Source organism: Cryptomeria japonica, chromosome 9 (genome assembly GCF_030272615.1).
Source record: "Cryptomeria japonica chromosome 9, Sugi_1.0, whole genome shotgun sequence".
NCBI classification, from domain to species: domain Eukaryota; kingdom Viridiplantae; phylum Streptophyta; class Pinopsida; order Cupressales; family Cupressaceae; genus Cryptomeria; species Cryptomeria japonica.
This window is the reverse complement of record NC_081413.1, coordinates 473,499,013-473,521,125: the sequence shown is the minus strand read 5'-3', so window position 1 is coordinate 473,521,125 and position 22,113 is coordinate 473,499,013. Positions and strand designations below refer to the sequence as shown.

The window sequence follows — 22,113 nt, the reverse complement described above, 5'->3', positions numbered from 1 at the left end:
ATTAAATAAATTAAAGAATTCATTTAATTATAGAAGATATAGATGCAATGAGATTTCCACAATCCATAGAATTTTTATGTGAGCAAACTTCTATTGTGTGCCAGTTTTTAATCAAATAATCAAAAAATTATTTAATTATAAGAAACTAGAAAAAAATAATTATTTGATTAAAAATAAATTAATTGAAATAATTGTACATTCAAATAAATAATTATTAAATTTATAAATAAAAATATTGTAAATTGATCAACAAATAATTTTATGCTATTATATAGAAAATAAATTTCTTTGAATTTCATAATATTATTATAATATATCATCATAATACAAAATTTCAATACTTTAACACTATTATTAATGCAACCTACCCATAGAAAGTTGGATGCATTTCTTAAAGCGTTGGTTAAAAACTATTTAAAACAAAGAAACAGAACATCCTAAACGAAAATTTGGTATTATATTCAAGTCCTAGAAATATAATACGCTGATAGTATTGAGCGCGGATGAAATGCCCGTATTTACACGTGCTTGGGAGGTTTAGTATCGTCCAACACGCTTTCAGAAGAATCCAGGAAAAAAAATCCGTCCAGCAAGTCAAGGCATTTCGTAGGTGTTGTATTTAATTGACTGCAACTTGTATTCAATCGTCCAGAAGAACTCAGTAAAAACAATCCGTTCAGCAATTCAAGGCGTTTCACAGGTATTTTATTTTATTGGCTGCAACTGGTTTCAATAAATCAGGCCCTTTCATATGTTGTACAATTCGCCCTTTTTCAAATAGATTTGATCTCGTAGTTCTCCATCTCATAGATCAAGGGTTTGATCTTATTATCTAGGTATGACTGATCTAAGATTTATTTTAAAAGCGAGTTTTTTATTTAGATTTAATTTTCTATTTTATTTACATAAAATTGGTACATACTTTAAAAAAAACCTGTTTTTATTCCATCAAACTCCCCGGCTTTTTCAATTCAATTCATATGGTTTTGATATTGAGGCTAAACTATGAATGTTACCATGGTTTTATCCCTTGAGCTCATTGATTTCAACAAATTTCTTATTTAATTTTCTTAAAATTTTGACGTAGTGGCCACTAGCAAGTGGTGTCTTCTCCAAATTTAATTATCCCAGGAACTTGCAATCATCTTTGTTCATCAAGATAAGAGTCGCACACAGCTGAGTTGGATGCAATATTTTACACAATTTTAATTGCAATATTGCACCCAACTGAGTTGGACGCAATATTTACAAAATTTCAATTTCAATATTACACCCAGCTGAGCTGGGAATTTTTAAGTTGGAATCGTCTGCCTTTTTAGTGGGGCGGTAAATTCCTCCTATAATATGTTTGTTTTATATTTTTGGCATAGTTGATTTTGTATTTTTGGGGTAAATTCATTATTTTATATGATTATGTTAACGTTTGGGTTAGTAACCATTAGGGAGTGTCACATGCAACTTCACCTATCCTTGTCTGTTGTAGTGTGCCATATCCTGCGGTCTTTTACTCAATTTCATCACTTTGTTGCATTTCCTGCAGTTTAAATATGCTCTTTTATTAGATCTCTTATGATTCTATCTCTCAATCTCATCAATTGGAAAAATCTGTGCATCATTCCATAATGGCAGGGTTAATTATGAAACTTTTTCCTAAATCAAAGAGAGCTTTGACTGGGGATCCAGATCTTCTCTACTTGATGCGACAGGTGGCACAGATTTTGCACTAATCACTTTTCGTATATTCTCAACTTGTGAATGCTCTATAAGACATGTCAGCAGTGACAGTAGTATAACAGCAATAAATATATCGTGATTCAAATACATAGCTAATGATATAAGTTATATAATAACTAGCGGTTATATACGTTCTTCATTTTCATGAAGAAATTCTAAAACAATTTTTTTTTAATGTCATCAAGGTTTTTTTTTGAAACATTAGAAAAATTTGCCTTGCCATCAGGGATATCCATATTCTTGCAACATGTTTTCAAAATGTTTTGGAGTTTTTAAGATTTTTGGGGATGGTCAGGGGATGTCTCCTACTGTTCTGCCTGATGAGCACTCACATATATTGAGAGGTTGGGGTAGGGGGAGGGGGTGAATCAGTAAGACAAATTTATTTAAAATTTAACAACCACAATAATAGCAAACACACAATCCACACAATTAAGAACACAAGATTTACATGGAAACCCTTTTATGGAAAAACCTCGGGGAAGGACTGCTTGGATCTACTATCCAAATCTAGCCACAACAAAAATAAAATGATCTTACAATATTTGTAGGCACCAACCCACTGGAGACACCAATCCTCAATTACAAAATTTGTAGGCACCAACCTACTAGAGACACCAATCCCCACAATTGATCACCAACTCAGCAAGAGACACCAATCTCTTCTTTTAGGAGGCACCAACCTTTTCTGCGAAATTTCACCTTTTGGATGTTGCTTCTTCAACAAATGATGAACATATTTTTCTTCACTTTCACACTTCACAAAATCTGCTCTGTATTAAATTTGCTCTACTCTGTATTCGAATGATTAAACATTTTCTCACACATCACGCTTACAAATACACTTGACCTTTTTATATCCCTTTGGATGCCAAAATTAATTACATCAAACACATAGGTCGTCCCTATAAAATTAAATCATAGTAATAAAATTCTATAATCAGCCTCCATTTACCTCTTTCAAAAGAATTTAATTCCATCGGTCGGCCTCCAATTAAAGCCAAAATAACAAACAATCTCCCAAACTTTGACATCAAGAACCTTTGTTGTCAATGCCAATATTCCCAACAATCTCACTTTAACATCAATGAACATATTTCCAACAATCTCCCTTCTTAAGCAAAACAAACTTTGACATCAATTACAGCATTTTCAACACTACCATCTTGGTGTACCCAAAATACCATTGGGGATGGGGATGGGAATTTGAGGGCTAGGGATGTATCCTTGTGGAACACAGTTGAAAGCCTATTTCTTATAGAAATTGATATAGTTATGCCTTGTGCTCTACTTATGGCAGAAAGTATTAGCTTTCAATAAGCATGAATTTTACACAATCCATGAAATTAGTGTGTAGAATGCTTTTGGATTTAACTGTGTATTTTTTTACATCAACATTTTGGATCATACTCCGTAATATCCCCTTTTGCGAGGACACTAAATCTTAACCAATATACTTGTAGAATTATTGCAGGTTATCTATTTTCAGTCTGTTGTGGTAATTTGAACAGATTTAATTCAATGTTGTTTCCCTCTTTAAATGCACAGGTCTTCTGTTTATATCAATCTGATCTGCTGCCTATACTCAGATATATATATGTGTGTGTGAGAATCCTTTCTATTCCATCAGGTCTGATTCTTTGGTTATTGATTTAATATTTCCTCTTCTTTTCCTTCGATGCCCGCTTTATTATTGTTCGCAGATTTGTATTTGTGTTCTGATCTCTTTGATAAATGTTCATATCATTCTTCCAGATTTTCTTATAATTCTGACTTAGGTCTGCTCCTAAATCTGCTTCTAATGCTTCAGATATTTTGTTCTATTCCATGGATCCTTCCTTCTCAAATGAAAACTTCTCCACTTTATATCCTCGAATGCGAGGGAGAGTCACACCTCTTCATCATGTATGCCCTTTGGCAAGAGACACACTCTTCACCCTTAGCATCCTTTAAAAGAGTGCGACTCTTTATTATTTCTGCTCTTTGAAAGGGACACAACCTTTCACAATCAGTTCTGCTCTCCTTATTTAAATCAGATCTGCACTTCTGATTCCCAAATTATCCCCCTCAAATGAGGTTCTCTTCTCCCTTTTATATCTCATGTTTGAGGGAGTCATAACTTTTCATTTCATGTCCTTTACCCATTCATTAACTTAATTAAAATTTAATTATATTTATAGGCCAAATATCTACCCTTAATTCTAATAGTATTCAGATATAGTATAATTGTAAATAAATATTTGATTCATAAGTAAGACACATCATACCAATCTGCTGTTCTGATAATGATAGCATTTAATTCTGATTTCTTCCTCGATGCAGACTTCATGTCTTATTCCTTGATCTCCTTCGATGATCCTTGGAGTAACCTGATCTGCTGTATATGTATATTTCTCCATCTACATTGGAGATTCATGTCTTCCCCGTGGTATCTCCTCAAGTAATGTCTCTCTCAATGATGACCGTTGCCTCTTGTTGACTAAATTGCACTTGTTATCTTAAATAAGATTAATCCTTGACACCCGTAACTCGTCATTAACAATTGGCTGTTGTGTTTGGGTGTAATCACACCTTATCATTAGTTAATAACATATGTTGTTTCCCTTAGACTAATCGCATGCCTCTTAGCAATGTGGCTAATGTTAACTACTTTGCTTAAGGGTTTATTAAGATCAGATTGCCGCCTGGGAAAGCTCTTGGTTCGCAGCAAAGAAAAGTATATCGGTGTCCAATCTTATAGGAAAGTATGAAGTCTTATTAATTAAGGCACTTCTGAGCAGCAGTAGTAATCTCGATCTGCTGTAGTCAAGGTTAGGGTCAAGAAGCTGTGAAGTCTCACTGTTGTGAGACAATTTCTTAATAGGTTTCATTGATAATGTGCATCAGATCGGGGGCATGACATCAACCTTGTAGGTTATGGTTAATAAGTGCATTCATGCACTTTTAGAGGTATGCAATTTGTCCATATACATACATGCAAAGAGCAATGCATGCATGGAAACTTTTTGTGTGCATAAAGAAAGCATGCATGCATGAAAAAGCAACACATGCATGCAAAAAATGAGAAAGCAATGCATGCATGCAAAAAATGAGAAAGCAATGCATGCATGCAAAGAGCACACATGAGTGAGGAAGTGTCTGAATGTGTCCTTATTATCACACTTAGTTTCTTGTAGAAAATCTCTTGGAAATAACACAGAATAAAATGAATCATGGACGGAAATTAAGTCCCCAAAAGTTCTAGGAAATCAACTTTATTGATCAACCTTGGAATTGATGGTGCCAACCAAGACAACTTCTAGTTGACATTGATGCCCAACCACAACATTTTAGGGCTGCACTTTGCAGGGTTGCATATCTATTGGGATGTCCTACCTTAATGCTCCTAATAAGTCATTTTCTCTTATTAGGGGTAAAATGTGCAATGTATACATGGTTCGAACTTAATCCAAAAAAATCCATGAATTCTTGATATGCCTTACTCTTATCTTGCTTCATTTTCTTGGTATTAGAAAATTGAGGAAGGTCTTTTCCCCTACTTTTGTTTTCTAGGGTTTTATACTAGACAAGGATGCACATGTTTAAACTTTTCCAAAAAATACCCTTGAAATTATAACTTATCTACACCTCTGGAGATAGGGCTCAAATTATCAGCCAAATCAGATTCACTTGTAGTGGATGAGTCTTCATTCAGGCAACTAGTGGGCAGCCTCATCTATCTCACCGCCACTAGACCTGACATCAGCTATGCTGTGAGCTATATTTCTCGCTTCATGTCAGCCCCAAAAGTTGAACATTGGGTTGCAGCGAAGCGTGTGCTTAGATATGTGAAGGGCACTCCTGATTTTGGCATTCTGTATAGCAAAAGCAAAGATCCTAGGCTGGTTGGTTTCACAGACTCAGATTAGGTAGGTTGTGTTGATGACAGAAAGTCAACTTCTGGGTATGTTTTCAGCTTGGGTACAGGTGCAGTCACATGGACCAGCAAGAAGCAACAGGCAATAGCTCTTTCCTTGACCGAAGCAAATTATCGGGGAACTGTTAAGGCAGCATGTGAGGCAATTTGGCTACATAGGATGCTTGCAGACATGCAAATGTCCCAACCAGGACCTACTCCCTTGTTTTGTGATAATCAAGGGGTTCTAAAATTAGCCAAAAATCTAGTTTTCCATGAGCGGACAAAGCATGTGGAGCTTCATTGTCATTTCATCCGCCAGCATGTTGAAGATGGATCAGTGATACTGCAGTACATTCCTACAGAAGATCAGACTGCAGATATCCTCACCAAGTCCTTGAGCCCAGCAAAGTTTCTCAAATTTAGAGGGCAGCTTGGTGTGATAGATAGCATGACCATTAAGGGAGGGCATTAGAATATTTAATTATATTTTAGTCACCTATATTTAGTTCCTTTTTTAATGGTCATTTAATTTTTTAGTTAATTAGCTTTTAAGCTTTATTTAGCATTTAGCTTTTTCTTTTTAGTTAATTAGCTTTTAAGCTTAATTTAGCTTTCACGCTTAATTTAGCGTTTAGCTCTTTAATCTTTTACTTTAACTTAATGTTCTAATTATAGAACATCGTCTTGTAACCTCTATATATACGTGTGTATATCGTTCAATGTAATCATCCGATGTTTGAATCATTCATTCAATTTATTTTTCAGTTATGACCCTGCCAAGTTGGGGTAGTCAATTACACGTTTTTTTCAAAATTTTTGGTTTTGATAGTTGTTTTTTCACATCCAACTATTCATTGGGATTCCAGAGGATGTGATGACTGTTCATGTTCTTGCAAATGTACATGTATTTTGTTTTAAAATCAAATATAGATGGCTTTGAAGGCATACATCTCATTTTTTAGTTTTCCATATTGTCCATTCATATTCTTACAAATACTGCAGCTTTGTCATGCTAGGAGTTCTCAAATGAATTTAGATCAGTGTTATCAGAACTTGTTCGCTCCTGTATGTACCGTCGCACTCAGTCAACATTTTAGAGGTTCGAGTTAGAAACAAAGGGTCTATCAGATTACCTTCCTTTGAGATGCACATGATGACAAATGGCTAAGGATGAACGTGAGGGTTCAGATGACTCTTTCAAAGCATCCGTTGAAGAATCATTAACAAAACAATAAGAAGATATGGAGAACTAGTTCTCTTGATTGCTACAACAAAATCAAGGTAGTTCGTGAACAAATACAACAAACTTGCCATTTGGTGTTCACATGCCATTCCAGTTGAATTTTTATATCCCAAATTTAGAAGGGAAAATTAATGCAAATGCTGTTGATGATTGGCTATTGAAAGTAGAGAAATATTTTTCCGTGAATCATTTTTTGGATGCAGAGAATAATATTTGCTCTCCTCAAAGCTGAGAGTCATGTGAAACAAGCATGGGAAATGAAGTTGTGACCAAAAGAAATACCAAATGGACAAGAATTTGATGCAAACTGCAATGATAAACCTACATGGGGAGAATTTGTGGAGCATATCAAAGAAGAGTACCTCCCTGAGGATACTTATGAACGAAAATATATGCAATGGCAGTTGTTACAACAAAAGAAAGACCAATTTGTTTATGATTATACAAATACATTCTATACACTATCAACAAAACTTGGCATCCAAAATATAGAGAAGCATTGAGTTTTGAAATATTGCGGCAGGATCCATAAATATATTCAGACTGAAATGGATTTTCTAAATATTGAGACATTAGCAACTGCTTTCAAATATGTAACAAAGATTGAAGAAAAATTTAAACAAGAGGGGAAAAAGGTCTATTTTACAAATAGTTAATCAAAATGGGAAGACAATAGCAAGTTCACTGGCAAACAAACTACCAAAGAATTCTTGCCACAATTGCCAACGCCAAGTAAAGGTACCTAGAAGACACAAAAAGACATAGGTTTGTGGTGCGAAATTCATGATAGTCCTTGGCATGGTTCCAAAGATTGTCAAGTGGTTAAAACATTGATGATAGAAGCACAAACAATGGAGAAGGAATTTGATTTGTTGCCTACAGACCCTTCTGAACAAAATGATGGTGAACAGATAATTACAGCAGACCCTTATGCCGTGGTTGGCACTACTAAAATATTGTCTTGTGAAGATGAGGAACATCTATTCCATTCATTGATGTGGGTGAATGGGAAGGCATTATGTTTCATTGCTGATAGCAAGAGTGAAAAGAATTTTGATTTCTGCTGAGACAGTCAATAGGTTGAACTTGACAACAACAACCAACCGACAACCAAACTCTATGGGCTGGGTTAACCAAGGGCAAGGTCTCCAGGTAAGCAAGCAGTGTTGTTTGCCTCACTCCATTAAACCATTTAAAGAGGGAGTGATTTGTGATGTGACACCTTTAGATGTGTATGATGTGCTGTTGGGACAACTATTCATGACGCTCGTCATGAAATCTACCAGGCTAGACCTTGCAATGTTATTATCAAGTTGAATGAATGGAAGTATCAGATACCTGAGGTAAATCTTGCAAAATCTACATCTCTAATTAGTACAACACAGTGTAGGTGTTTGGTTGACCAAATTGGAGCTCATTATTATTAGCAATTCAACCTGATGAGGCACAGTTGGTTGTAGCCAGTATTCATACCAAAACACACACCACCATCATTCAATAGAGATGTATGGAACAAATATTGACAAAATATCAGCATGTCCTTGTCCCACAAACAAAAGTCCCATTACAATATTCAGCCAACAATTCAACTGAAAAAATTCACTATCTCTAGTAGCAAGCTCATGAGACAATGCAACACACCAACTAGAAAAATAAGGAGTGGCATGACCAACATTGTATAACTCACTACTTTCACGCTGAGCAGAGCATTGCTGCAATGGGGCCCATTGCTTCTCAAGGGGAGAGGAATGATCCTGTAGAAGTTGAGGAGCACTTGGATGGCGTTTGCACAACTGAAAAATGGAAAATATTGAAAATTCAATATTTCAATTTTTTTCTACATTTTAATAAATCACATTTATGAAAATGAAGTGCAGAAGGCTTGGACTTAAGGGACTGAAATTAGAGCTCTTGGAGATCTTTCCGATGGTGAAAATAGATCTAGATTTTGTTCACTGGGCTAAAAGTTATGACCTTGCCAAGTTAGGGTAGTCGGTTACTCATTTTTTGAAAATTTTGGTTTTGTTAGTTGTTTTCTCACATCCAACTGTTCATTTCAGATTCCAAAGGATGTGATGATTGTTCATGTTCTTGCAAATGTATATACATTTTGTTTTAAAATCAAATAAAGATGACTTTTGGAGGCATACATATCATTTCGAGCTTGTCATATTGTCCATTCACATTCTTACACTATCACAGGTTTCTCACCCTAAGTATTGTTACCTAAGTTATCATACAAATTTAGATCAGCTCGTCTCCAGGGACTCCTCTTAATGTCGGTGGGCACCATTCACTATCAATCTGGTCTTTTGGCTTGGTGGCTGCCAAAGGGACCATTGTGCCTTAGAGAGAAGAAGTTAGAGGCAGCATCATGATAGATTGCAGTGGGAATTGGAGGCAGAGGTAAGAAGAAGATGGCAGATTGAGATGATGAATGGAGATCTTCCATGCAAACTACTATAGCAAATGGCAAAACAACAAGAGCAAGCAACATAAATACTCCAAATGTTGTAGAACATGAATAATTCCAACAATTTTGATAGGTCTGCAACTCTTCCTCTTCTTGTGGCAACTCCACTATTGTGTGCATGAAGATAGATAAGGATTTCCTCCAAGGTAGGATACTCCATTGTGGTCATGTTTGGTCCATTTTGAAGACATTCACAATAGCACACCAAAAATGGTCACCATGAGGCATTGGCAAAAAGGGAGTTCTTGAGGAAGAATCATCATTCTAATGTAGGTTCTTGGAAGTTTGGAGATAAGAACTAAAACACATGGATCTTTATGTGGGCTGTTTTCCAACCCAATACTACTGTATTCTATACTCGGTTATTTTTCACACACTCGGAACAGCTGCCAAGGACAGTTTGACTTCATGGAAGATGCAATTTCTACCGTCTGTTTTCAAAGAAGTATTTGAGTATCACGCAAGGAGGTTTTCAGTTATTGCATAATTATTTCTGGGCAAAGGAAGGTATGAGAACAACCATGACAAGATGCTGTAGCTGATTGTTTCATGTTTGGACAATGTTAAACCAGCAAGTTTGAGGAGTTTTCTGGATCTGATGTGTGGACAATGTTGGGTAGCACAATCAGAAATCAGAAGTTCTCACGTAAAATTCACAACAACAACTCAGAAGTAGCATTTCCACAAGATTGTTAAGCTGACACATATGATGATGGGGACATTAAGGAAGCAAGAGTGATGAGAAAGTGAAGATTAGTGAGTTTTATGAATAATGAGGATAGTTTATTTTTTGTAGTTACCAGAATCGATGAGCATGAATCTATTTTATGTTGCCTTGGCATGAAATGGGCAGTAATCTGGGAGTTGTCATTGCTTGAGGACAAGCAATAATAAGGGTGGGAGGATTGTCATGCCGCCTCAATGCCAATTTTTAAATTATTATTAGTTCCTGCTGCCAAGGCAGGAATACTAATGCACAGCAGGAATACTAATGCAATGTTATGTTGCCTTGGCATGACATGGGCAGTAATCTGGGAGTTGTCATTGTTTGAGGACAAGCAATGTTAAGGGTGGGAGGATTGTCATGTCCCCCTTAATGCCAATTTTTAAATTATTATCAGTTCCTGCTGCCAAGGCAGGAATACTAATGCATTCATTGGGTTTTATTAGTTGGTGACAAATGAACCAATGAGATGTTAGAATTAAAATAGTTTGACCAAATTTAATAATGTATATTTTTTCTCAAATTTCTTTTAAAATATCAAAATTAATTTATCTATCATTTTATTAGATGACAATTGTGAACAGTCTTATTAGTGTAATGTAAGCTATGGAATCTTTTAAAAAGTTAATAGTGCAAAATTATTTTCATGTCACTTTTTTATTTTATTTATTGTGTTGTTTGATAAAAGACATTATTTTTATTCAAAAGATTGTGGGCCAATGAATATAATTTATTTATAATATTTTTAATTTACGGAAAAGGTGAAATAGAAAAAATATCATTTATTTATTTTGTCTCCTTAAATGATATTTCTAATATCAGTCAATTTATTAGACACAATAAAATTCATTGCACCCACTACAACATGGCATGAACCTGATGCAATGCGTTTCTTGTTTTAATAACTAAAAGTGTTTATTAACTCTAATTTATCTATAATAAGCATATATTAATAATAAGGAAATAAGTTATTTTATTTGAAATTTAAATATCATTGGGTCTGCATCCTTTAAAAGATCACTAGCTCCTATTAATTTATGCTAATCATTTGGAGGTATTTTGCATCTTCAATTTACTTTGGTACTTCTAAGTTCAAATGCTTATAGTTGTTGGGACGAAAACTATTGTGCTAACAATCCGGAGGTATTTGGACGAAACCTAGAGTACTTCTCCTTGTTGTCTTCATCTAGGAGCAAGTTGTGTTAATTGGTTGCATCTTTGTCAATTTCAGGGAAAGAGGTAATAATTCATGTACTGCAGAATGTTAATCTGCTATTTGTGATGAAAGACGTAGATAGTGACCCTCTCGAGGTTTGTGACATACCTGGAAACAATACTCACTCTTTCAGCAGTCATCCATTTCCATTGAAGGAGTAGATGAACACAATTTGAAGTGACAACAAGCATTTCAGACCCTAATCGTCATATAGTCCCCTTCACCAAGCCATTGACTACATCTAGAATTGTGGGCGCTTAGTAGGGTTGACATGGTTCAATGTCCAGTGAGGAAGGTGTGATTGTAGTAGAACCATCTTCAAATTTGTAGACTTGAAACCCTTGGAGATCTCTATCAATGCGGGCAAGTGCTGCACATGCTACCCTATAGACATCATTTGTCAGGTGTAATGTCCCCTCACTAAGCTTAGTCAATTTGGTGCCTGTTAGCCTATTCCTTGGGTTCTCGTTAGCTAATGTGGATGGTCAGGGAACTCCATTGTTCTTAGAGCCATCTTAGTACCGTTTTTTTAGCATTTCTATTTTCGTCTTTGAGCTTTGTTGTCAGTGAGATATGTAGTGTCACTTTCAGAAGCATTTTTGGCCATTTGGTTTGTGCTCCACAATTCTTGGAGTCCATGGCTATTTTTAGTAAGTCACTGTTTCTGCACCATCATCGTCCCTTGGCACCAATATTACTTTGGCACTAATATCACTTTGGCACTCCCATTTTCTATATCCAATGTCTTGGCGATGCTTTCCATAAATCTAGTTGTTTATTTTAAATAAATACTTAAGTAATAACGTTTTGACTTTATAATACTCTAATTAGTTATTTAATATTTTAAATGTGACTTTAGCCTTGTGGAGTGAGCGCTGAGGGAAAAGATTATTTTAATTAAATAAAACATTATACTCTAAAATGGGTGTGGGATTTGGAGAAATATAAAAGGGTCTTTTTAGAGCTCATATCATTATGTGTGAAGGATGTGTTGTTGGAGTTTGTCTAAGAACTTGAAGAAGGAAAACATCTTGAAGAATAACATCCAGGGTGGTGAGAGATCTTCCTTGGGTGTTTGCTGATATGTTCGTCTAGAATCTATGTTGGTGCTTTATTGGAGGTGATTTATTGAGGTATTTTTTCTTGTCTATTTTGTAGAGACTTCTACCAAGCCGCATAGCCTATAAGGATGTTAGGGAAACCACATATTTGGTCGATTAGGGCAGGGTATTGACAAATTGATTCTAAGTGTTGATCCATTACACTTCTGGTTGCTGGAGGATCAGGTTTGACCATTGAAACCAAGGTTTTTAGGTGAACAATTGTTATTAAATGAAATCGTCCCTTTGCCAGGCCATCTTTGCCTGGGCTCATGTGTGGAGTTTGCTGGATGCTTACGTGGAGTTTGTGAGCTCTGATTTCCTTCCATATGATTGATCCAAGTCTATTTGAATGCTGCTACAACACCTTAAAGTTGTTCAAATCTATCACTGAGTTTATTTCATTTCATTTTTCAAGGCTGGTTGCTAGCTGGAGATGCAATTTTGTCCAGTGGGATTCTTTGAGAGGGTTTGCAAGATGAACTGTGTAGCTGGGTTCATGGCTCCATGACTGTTGCAGCCCATAGCAGCCTTGTTGCAGGTCTATCTACAGCGATTATTAAACTTAGACTTGTAATTTCATCTTTCCATCTGCTGTTTTGAGGCATTTAAGTTGTTTTTATTTTTTAATGCATTTATGCATGGCATGTAATGATTTAACCATTTTAAGTGGAATACTTAAATAAAATTGTAATTGCAGCTCTCTATGTGAGTAAAGGATAGTCAAAAACTTATGACAGCAGTATAAAATTGTATGCTTGTGTTTCTTGTTGAATCAAAACAAACAAACAAAAAAAGTTGAGGGGTTTATGCTACATTGGTATCAGAGCTCAGAAGTTTTCTTGCAGCGTGTTAGGTATGAGTAACGTGTCCTAGCACACATCATTAATATCTAAGGAGAAACAGATCAAATCCCAACATTGAGATCCAACCAAAGATAGAATGAGAAGAAGAGATTTTTTTCAAGTACAATGGGAGAAAGGAAAACTGATACATCTAGTCTGGAAAATATGCTTAATGATCTTGCTAGAGCACAACAGGAAATGGTGCAAATGATGACTCAATCTCAACAATAGATGACACAGATGGACCAAGTTGATGCAAATCAATAATGGAAATAATGGTAATACTGGAAATGATGGTAATAATGGCAGAAATGGGGACTCCTCATCAGCACACTTTCATTGGATCAGTCAATTCTAGACCTCTCATGCCTAATTTTCCTCCAAGAAATAATCATCCTGAAGAAAATGAACCTGCTGGCATGAATATTATAGGCAAGTATTGAGGGATTGGAATGCATTAGGGTTTGAATTTAAAGCTGAAATGACATTTCCAGATTATTTAGCTTCATGGAAGGCATAGAAGCAGGAGAGGTAGAGGGGGAAGGTCACAAAATCATGATTTGCATAAGAAGGTGGGTAAGTTTATCTATTCCTTATTTTGATGGCTCTGAAAAAACTAATGCAAGAGCTTGGGTGCAAAAACTTGACACTTACTTTCAACTTAATCCTATATCTGAAGATGAAGCCATTAAATATGCATCTTTACAATTGGATGGTAGTGCACACGAATGGTGGTACCATGGGCTGATTTCTTTAGGCTATGATTAGATTATCTCTTATGCTGATTTTACAGAGAGATCAATTGATAGATTTGTAATGTCCACTTTTGTAAATGCCCTTGTTTTTGCCCTAAAATCGCAATTTCCAAGTAAAACAAGAAAAGGAATAGAGGAACATTAACTTAATCACATGATATACCTAATTTATTGGTGGAATTTAACCGTAGGGAAGCTAGGTTAAGGCGACTCGATAGGGTATCTTAGAGATCCTCTACCCTAGGCCCAAGAGTGGATATACCATCCCTCTTGGCCTCATGTGGCCCATGCCATCCATATGAGGTGGTGTACCTAGTGAGGTGTCCTATGCCCGTTCTCCCTCATCTTGCCATCCACTTCCCACTTCCTATGATTGAACTCCTTGGTGTGTTAATTCACCATGATAGAGGTTTGAGATGTATTTACAACAGGGTGCCTTGGAGGCCCATCTCTTCTAAGCCCAAAGGTAGTTCCCTTTGTACCCTCTTGGCCTCATGGGACCATTTGGTCACCACCATGAGGTGGCGTACCTAGAAGAGTACTCCATCACCATACCCCTCTTGTAATCCCTTATTTCCTCTACCATGGCTAACTTTAATAATCATTCAGAACATATAAAGAATTCCTGTATTATGCATGTGTTTTACATATTATATTCAGACATAAGCAACAACAAATCATTAATCAATAGTGAGCAGATACAAATAATATTCACTATGCTATATAAACCAAAGAAATATTAATCGTTTGGGGAATTAATCGGCAAATCAAAAGTATAAGATTTTTTCAAAAAATAAGGAAAAAATTGGGAATTAATCGGCAAAAAATCGGATTTACAAAAAACCGTAAAAAATAGCAGAAAAACTATCAAAAACTACTTTTTAAAAATATTTTAGGGCATTTTCATAGCATAGAGATATTTTAGGCAAATAAAATAGACACTTCAACACATGAATTGTAGAAAATAGATTTTTGTTGTTTATATTCATATGACTGAGTACATTGAAAAAAACATACCACAACATAAATAATTCTAGATGGTGATAGATGTCAAAATGTCAATTAGATTTACTTTTATAACAAGCATCTATAAATAAAAATAAATTTTAATAGATTGTATAAGAATTATATATACAAACATCTATATATAAAAATAATTTTTATTAGATTTACTTTTTTAATTTTTATTAAATTTAATTACAAGAATCTATACAAGCATACATACACGATTCTTGTAATTAAATCTATACATAATTTTTATTAGATTGTATAAAAGTTGTAATTAATTCTATACATGTAGACATATTTAAATCTAAGTTATGGATTCATATGTATAAAAATTATAAAAGCATCTACAATTTTTAATTATGTATAAAAGCATCTATATTGTAAAAGCATCAGTTATGTAGATTTTTATACAGGTAGATTGTTATACAATGTGAATAAAAATTAGCTTAATTCAAAACAGTCTTTACATTTTTATACAATTAGTCTTTGAAGTCACTGGGCCCAGTTTGGAGAACTAGTAGACACGTGTTGAATAGTAATACAGTAATACAGATAAGTATTACTGTATTACTATAAACAAGGCTAATATATGTAATCGCAGTAATACTTACTATAAACAAGGCTAATATATGTAATCGCAGTAACTTCGGTGAAACCAGAAAGATATCAAGAAATATTATACAATATCAATATCTTAGAGTCTTATAGGTATCAGATGTATTTGGGTTTAGAAGGTCCTGGTTTGATAGTCAAATGCACAAAGAAGCAGGCACATAATATAGATGAAAAATGGAAAAAGCCACATAATTTGCAGGAATGGTGATCATACTTTTGGAAAATGTGCTCGAAGATGGAGATATTATATTCAGTATAAATGAGGTGTAAAATTGCTACATGTTATACATGGGTTATTGGGTGCAACCTAATTTAACTGAACCAAACTTAGCTAAATATAATTTGATCCAAACCATAAGCTTGCAAGGAGGAGGATTCAATTGAAGATAAACTTAAATAATTGTAACAAATATTTGTTGGTCAAGATATGTCTATAGATCACATATGGATAACAAGTAAAGACATTCGATCTAAGAAAGGATGCAATCTCATTTGATTTTCAATGATTATTTGTTTTAATAAATATAATTAATAATAATTATAATAAAAATGCATATCAATATAATAAAAATATATATTTAAAATTATATGTGAAGTTTGATAAAATTGCATGATTGCAATTCATAAGATTTAAAAATTTGATTCAATATTAATAAATCATGAGATCAACTAAATTTAATCAAATTTTTTTTACAATTTTTTTTATCAAATGTATAAAAATATTTATTTTAAAATAGCTTAAAAAACCAATGTATGAACACTATAAAAATAAATATTTTTATACATTTGATAAAAATAAATTATAAAATATATAATATATTGATGGCTCCATATATTCATTTATGGGATGGAATGCAAATGACATCACATTCAACAGATAATAAAATCCCTGTGTATTATAAATAATATAGTTGGCTTCTAGCGTGGAAACGTGGGTGGAGTCCGTCGCACAAGTGGGCTTCATATTAGGTTTAAATTTTGAAGATTTTTGGTCGATACTTTTAGCCATAGTTTTTTTCCACTTTCTGAAACTCTTCTGCATCGTTTTTTTGTTGTTTCTCGACTAGCTATGGTTTGGGTATGTAGCGCGAGGGTTTTTTCTCTATTTTGTGGTTTTTTTTTCTGTTTTTTTGTTGATTTTAGGGTTTTGCGTTTTCTGTGATTTTTACCCGATCTTTTGCTACGATTTAAACGCGATTTAAACGTGTAATAATTGTTGAAAATCGTTGACTCAAAAAATGCTATTTTTTGAAAAGAAATCGGGGAAAAGATCGGCTTCTTGGGCGATTCCCGATTAATCGCGAGCAATCACTATTTTTTCCAGACTTCTGTTTCTTTGATATAAACAGTTATAAACAGCAATGTATGGTTAATCGATAGTATATATATATATATATATATATATATATATATATATATATTTATACAGTATTTACTCTGTCATGTACATAAATATCATACCAAACTATATTATTGAATCAAACTGCTCTACATTTAATTATTAATATTCAATCTAATCTGTCTGATTCGATGATATTTGTATGATTGATTCAATGAGTTCCTTTGATTGGATGATATGAGATATCGGTGAGTGATGACTAAGTGATTGTTGATTAGATGATTCATGAGTGTGTGAGTGATCCTTGACTGCTTGGAATGATCTCTCCTTTATACTTTATTGGGGGAAGAGTCACCACTTTTCATAGGAATTGAGGCACCACCTTTCATAACAATTGAGTCAACACTTTTCATTTCTGCCTTTGAGAAAAATATATTAGTCTCCAAATTGATCTCCCTTCCCTCTCTTCCTCAAATGAACCTTCTTCCTTTTATTCCTTTTATATCTTTCCATGTGAGGGAGAAGTCACATCTCTTCATCATGCCTGCCCTTTGGCAAGAGACACAACCTATCACAATTTCCACCCTTTGAATATTACAATTCTTCATAATTCTTGCCCTTTGGAAGAGTCACTTCATTATCTACTTCCCATTCTTTTCTTCTTCCTTTAATCCTTTCTTCATTTCTTCCCTCCTTATCCCATTTCAAATGTTCTCTTCTCCCTCTTATATCTCATTTTTGAGAGAGTCGCAATATATTTTTTATTATTATATGTTTTAATTTATTATTATTAAATCGTATTTTAAATTGGGGATATTACAAGATTTGATAAGAAGCATCCAAAACAATGGGGTTCAGTGGATACTTATATTGCTGATTTGTAGAGGTTATCAATGATGGTCATCAATATTTCAGAGAGGAGGTTGATTTTGTTGTTTATTGATGGGCTGTCTGATCTGTTGAGAGGTTGGATTAAGGCTCTTTGCCTACCCACATTGCAGGATGCCATTAAAAGGGCAAAAGACATTGAGTCCTCTACCTTAAAAAAAAGCAAATTTCAGTCAAAGGGGTTCCAAACTAAGAAGGATAAGGACAAGAAATACTTCAAAAAGATTCAAATTAGAATAAGAAGGTGGCCACAAGGTTAGATGAAGATCAACTTTATGACCTCCAAAGGAAGAAATTGTGCTTCAATTGTAGAGAACCATGGGACCCAATTCATAAGTGCTCGATCAAGGCCAAAGCTAAGAAAAATTTGAATACTATTCAGCTGATGAATCAGCTACTGAAAACTCAGACCAGCAAACTGATCCAGAAGATAAAGAGGAAGATAGCTCTACAAAAGAGTCAGAGAAGGAACAAGAATGTGGGGGCATACTTGCCCGACTATCTAGTTTTTTGGTTGGATTTTTTAGAGTTAGGGGAGTATTATGTGGACAACGGATAATCACTTTTATTGACACCTATGCCACACAATTTTATTGATGAGGAGGTTGTAGTTAGGAGGGGAATTAAGACAAAAGATTTGGATGGTTTCAAGGTAATGGTAGCTGATGGATTTACCTTACATGCACTAGGAAGATTCCTAACTTGAGCATTTAGTTGGTTGATTATGAGATCATAGATGACATTTATGTGGTGAGCATAGGAGACACAAATGTAGTCCTTGGTATGTGGTGGTTATGTTCTAGTGGGGATTTTTATATGAATTTGCAGACCTTGGAGATGATATTTGAAGTAGATGGCAAGAGGGTTTTATTTAGAGGCATGCCAAATGGTGGGCAACAAGAAGTCTCTTTCAAAAGAATGGACAGACTTATCAGAAATTACCAGGTAGAGTGGATAGCAGAATGTATCATAATGTCTACAGTTACAGAGCAACAGAAGAGGAGTTAACATCCCAATGTGGATGCTGTATTGTCTAAGCACAATAATCTTTTTAGTACCATACCTCTTGGGAGGCATCCAAATCGAGACATTGAGCATGTCATAGAGTTGGACAAGGGTACGAAACTTGTGATCACCACCCCTTACAAGCATCTGAAGAGGCACAAAGATGAGATAGAGAAGGCCATCAAAGAGTTGCTTGACATGGGACACCTTAGGTCAAATAAGAGCCCCTTTGCATCTTGGTGGTGTTGGTGATGAAAGGGACAATGCGAATGTGCATTGACTACAAGGCTTTAAATAAGAAAGCAACCAAGAATAGGTATCCCATTCTGTAGATAGATGAGCTCATAGATGAGCTGCATGGTGCTTGTTACTTATCCAAGATTGACTTGAGATTGGGCTATCATTAGATTCGAGTTCGTGAGGAGGATGTGGAGAAGATTGCTTTTTAATGCCACTTTGGACACTATGAGTTCTTGGTTACGCTCTTTGACTTAACCAATGCTCCTACCACTTTCCAGTCTTGCGTGGACAGGGTGTCTAACAATCAAATTTGTAAGTTTGTTCTAATATTCTTTGATGATATTTTGATATTTAGTAAGACATGGGAAGAGCGCATGAGGCACTTAGAAGAGGTACTAAGCATCCTTGAGAGGGAGTCTTTGTTTGCCAAGGAACCGAAGTGTGAATTTGGTTTGACAAAACTTAATTATCTTGGTCAAATTGTCAGCTCCAAGAGTGTTTATGTAGATCTAGAAAAAGTCAAAGCAATTGTTAAGTGGCCTCCCCCTACTAATCTTTCATAGCTTAAGGTTTTTTTTCGTTTGTGTGGGGTCTATAGGAGGTTTGTTAAGGGATTTTCATAGGTGGCTGGCCCACTTACTGATTTGACCAAAAAAGGGGCCTTTGTTTGGCCTTTGTTTGGTCTAATATAGTGTAGTGATGCTTTGATTAGTTTAAGTAGATTATGAGATCATGCCTAGCTCTTGCTATTCCCGGTTTTCCCAAGCCTTTTGAGCTTGAATGTGATGCTTCTGAGTGGGAATAGGTGCTATCATGATGCAGAATAAGCACCCTATCACATTTGAGAGCAGGATGTTGTGTTGAAAGGAGTTACTCTATATATGATAAAGAGATTTTGGTCATTATGCATGCCTTGGTCAAGTTCAAACCCAATCAGGTAAGTTCATTGTTAAAACCGACCACAACAGTCTTAAGTACTTCTTGGGTCAGATAGATTTAAATGATAGACAACAGAAATGGGCAAGCAAACTTCAAGATTATGACTTTGACATTGTATATGTCAAAGGGAAGAGAAAGATTGTGGCTGAAGCTTTATCCGGGAGACCACATTTATGCTCTTTAGTGGACGTTACGACAGATTGGAAAGAGCTATTTTTATTAGATTAATTAAGGACTCTTGGGCTTCTAGCATCATTGAGGGTACTATACAAGATGACAGGTATGTGGTAGTTAATGAGCTTATCATTTACAAAGATAAAATATGTTTGGTACCTACTTTAGAGTTTAAGGTGAAGGTTATGAGATCTTTTCATGATACCCCTATAGCTGGTCACCCAAGTTTTTTCAAGACATATAGGCAGATATGAGAAATGTTTATGTGGAAAGCACTTGAGAATGAAGTCCTTAAAAGGACTTGAGAACGAAGTCCTTCAGTGTGTTCAGGAGTGTCTCATATGTCTGCAAAATAAAAATGAACATACTTATCCTACTAGTTTATGCCCCTGCTAATTTAGAGTCAACAATGGGAAAGTATTTCGATGAATTTTTTCATAGAGTCACCCAAGGTGTAAGGTAAGGATTGCACATCTATGTTGTGGTGGATAGATTAACCAAATTTGCTCAGTTCTTTGCTATTTCAGCAGTGTTTACAATAGCATAGATAGCAGATATTTTTTTAGAGAGATTTTTCAGATTATATGGGTTGCCTAAGAACAAAATCAATGACAAGGACAGCAAGTTCGTGAGCTTATTTTGGCAGGAAGATTTCAGATTGACTGCGATTGAGCTCAGTGCTAGTACCAGCTATTGCTATGGTGAGAGTCATAAGATATTTAAAAAGAATTGAGCAAATGAAGAGGCCAGATGGCCTAAGGTTGTCCTCAATGACACATTATGCAAAAGAAAGAAGACTTGGATGCAACAAAGTAGCAAATGGTTTAGTAAATGGGATATTTATTTGAACACATGCCTCACAAATAGTAAAGAGATAAAAGATTTTTGTTATGGAAAGTTCCACAAGCGTAATTAAGATAAAGGGCTAGGGAGAAAGAAAAAGTATTATATTGAAGAGCTTAATCCTACTTGCAATCATCATCAAAAAGCATACATAGGGTCCAATATCCCTTGGAGAGCAAAATTTTTTATTGCTCAGTTAAGAACTAACTTTCATCAACTCCGTTGTGAAACTAGGCGTTGGAAAAAACTAAAAGAAGCTTGGAAAGAAAGAGTGTATTTTTTGCACTTTGAAAAAGTGGAAATAGAAAGACACTTCATCCTACAGTGTGATGCCTTCAAGGACAACATGGACAGTAATATAAATACCTTGGCAGCCAGCTCTTGGGATAATTTATTCAGCGAGGAGATTGTGGAGAAGTTGGGTGTGCTCATCATCACGTTGCATAGGAAAAGGGCTGAAATGCAGAAGTCAGTTTGTGAGGTGGTTTGTCCCATATGCAATTTTTAGCCTTGTGGACAGTAAAATAATTTCTTTCTTTCACCCATTGATAGATGGGCATACTAAGATTGTAAACAAGTGGGTGGGTGGAAGGGTATCTCTAATTACATTTCAGGGCAGTAGAAAGCATGGGTGAGATGGTTGCATCTTGGTGAATACTATTATAGTTTTACCTAGCACATGTCGATTAAGATGTCACCATTTATGGCTTTATACAGAAATGAAGCTCCTAGCTTTATTGACTTATTGTTTGGAGATAGCAGGTTGCCAAAAGCCTAGGATTTATTACAATAAAGTTAGGATATATGAAATCCTTGAAAGAAAATGTGCAGCAAGCTCAAAATCAGCAGAAGTTGTATGTAGATCAGCGCCACATTGAGTGAAAAGTTGAGGTTGGTGTCATGGTTTATTTGAGGTTGTAGCCTTTTTGGCAGTCCACTCTCAAGAAGAGTGGATCAAAAATGTTGAAGCCACAATTTTATGGCCCATTCAGGATTTCCAAGAGGATTGGAGAAATGGCTTATGGGTTGGAGCTATCGGCTAGTAGCAAGGTGGACAAAGTTTTTCATGTATCT

At 35.1% G+C, this 22,113-nt stretch overlaps 1 protein-coding gene across 4 annotated transcripts in view; it reads left to right on the top strand.

The window, feature by feature from the left end:
* The first annotated feature begins 432 nt into the window (after positions 1-432).
* The window catches only part of LOC131075955 (long chain base biosynthesis protein 1b), a 108,448-nt gene continuing 86,767 nt past the window's right edge, over positions 433-22,113 (top strand). For 3 of the 4 annotated variants that reach the window (XM_058012946.2, XM_058012945.2, XM_058012948.2), the window contains exon 1: positions 433-700. The gene's annotated coding sequence lies outside the window, so the exon portion shown is untranslated. Of the gene's footprint in view, positions 701-3,282; positions 3,365-22,113 lie in introns of all 4 variants that reach the window. The other variant, XM_058012947.2, reaches the window with a different exon arrangement.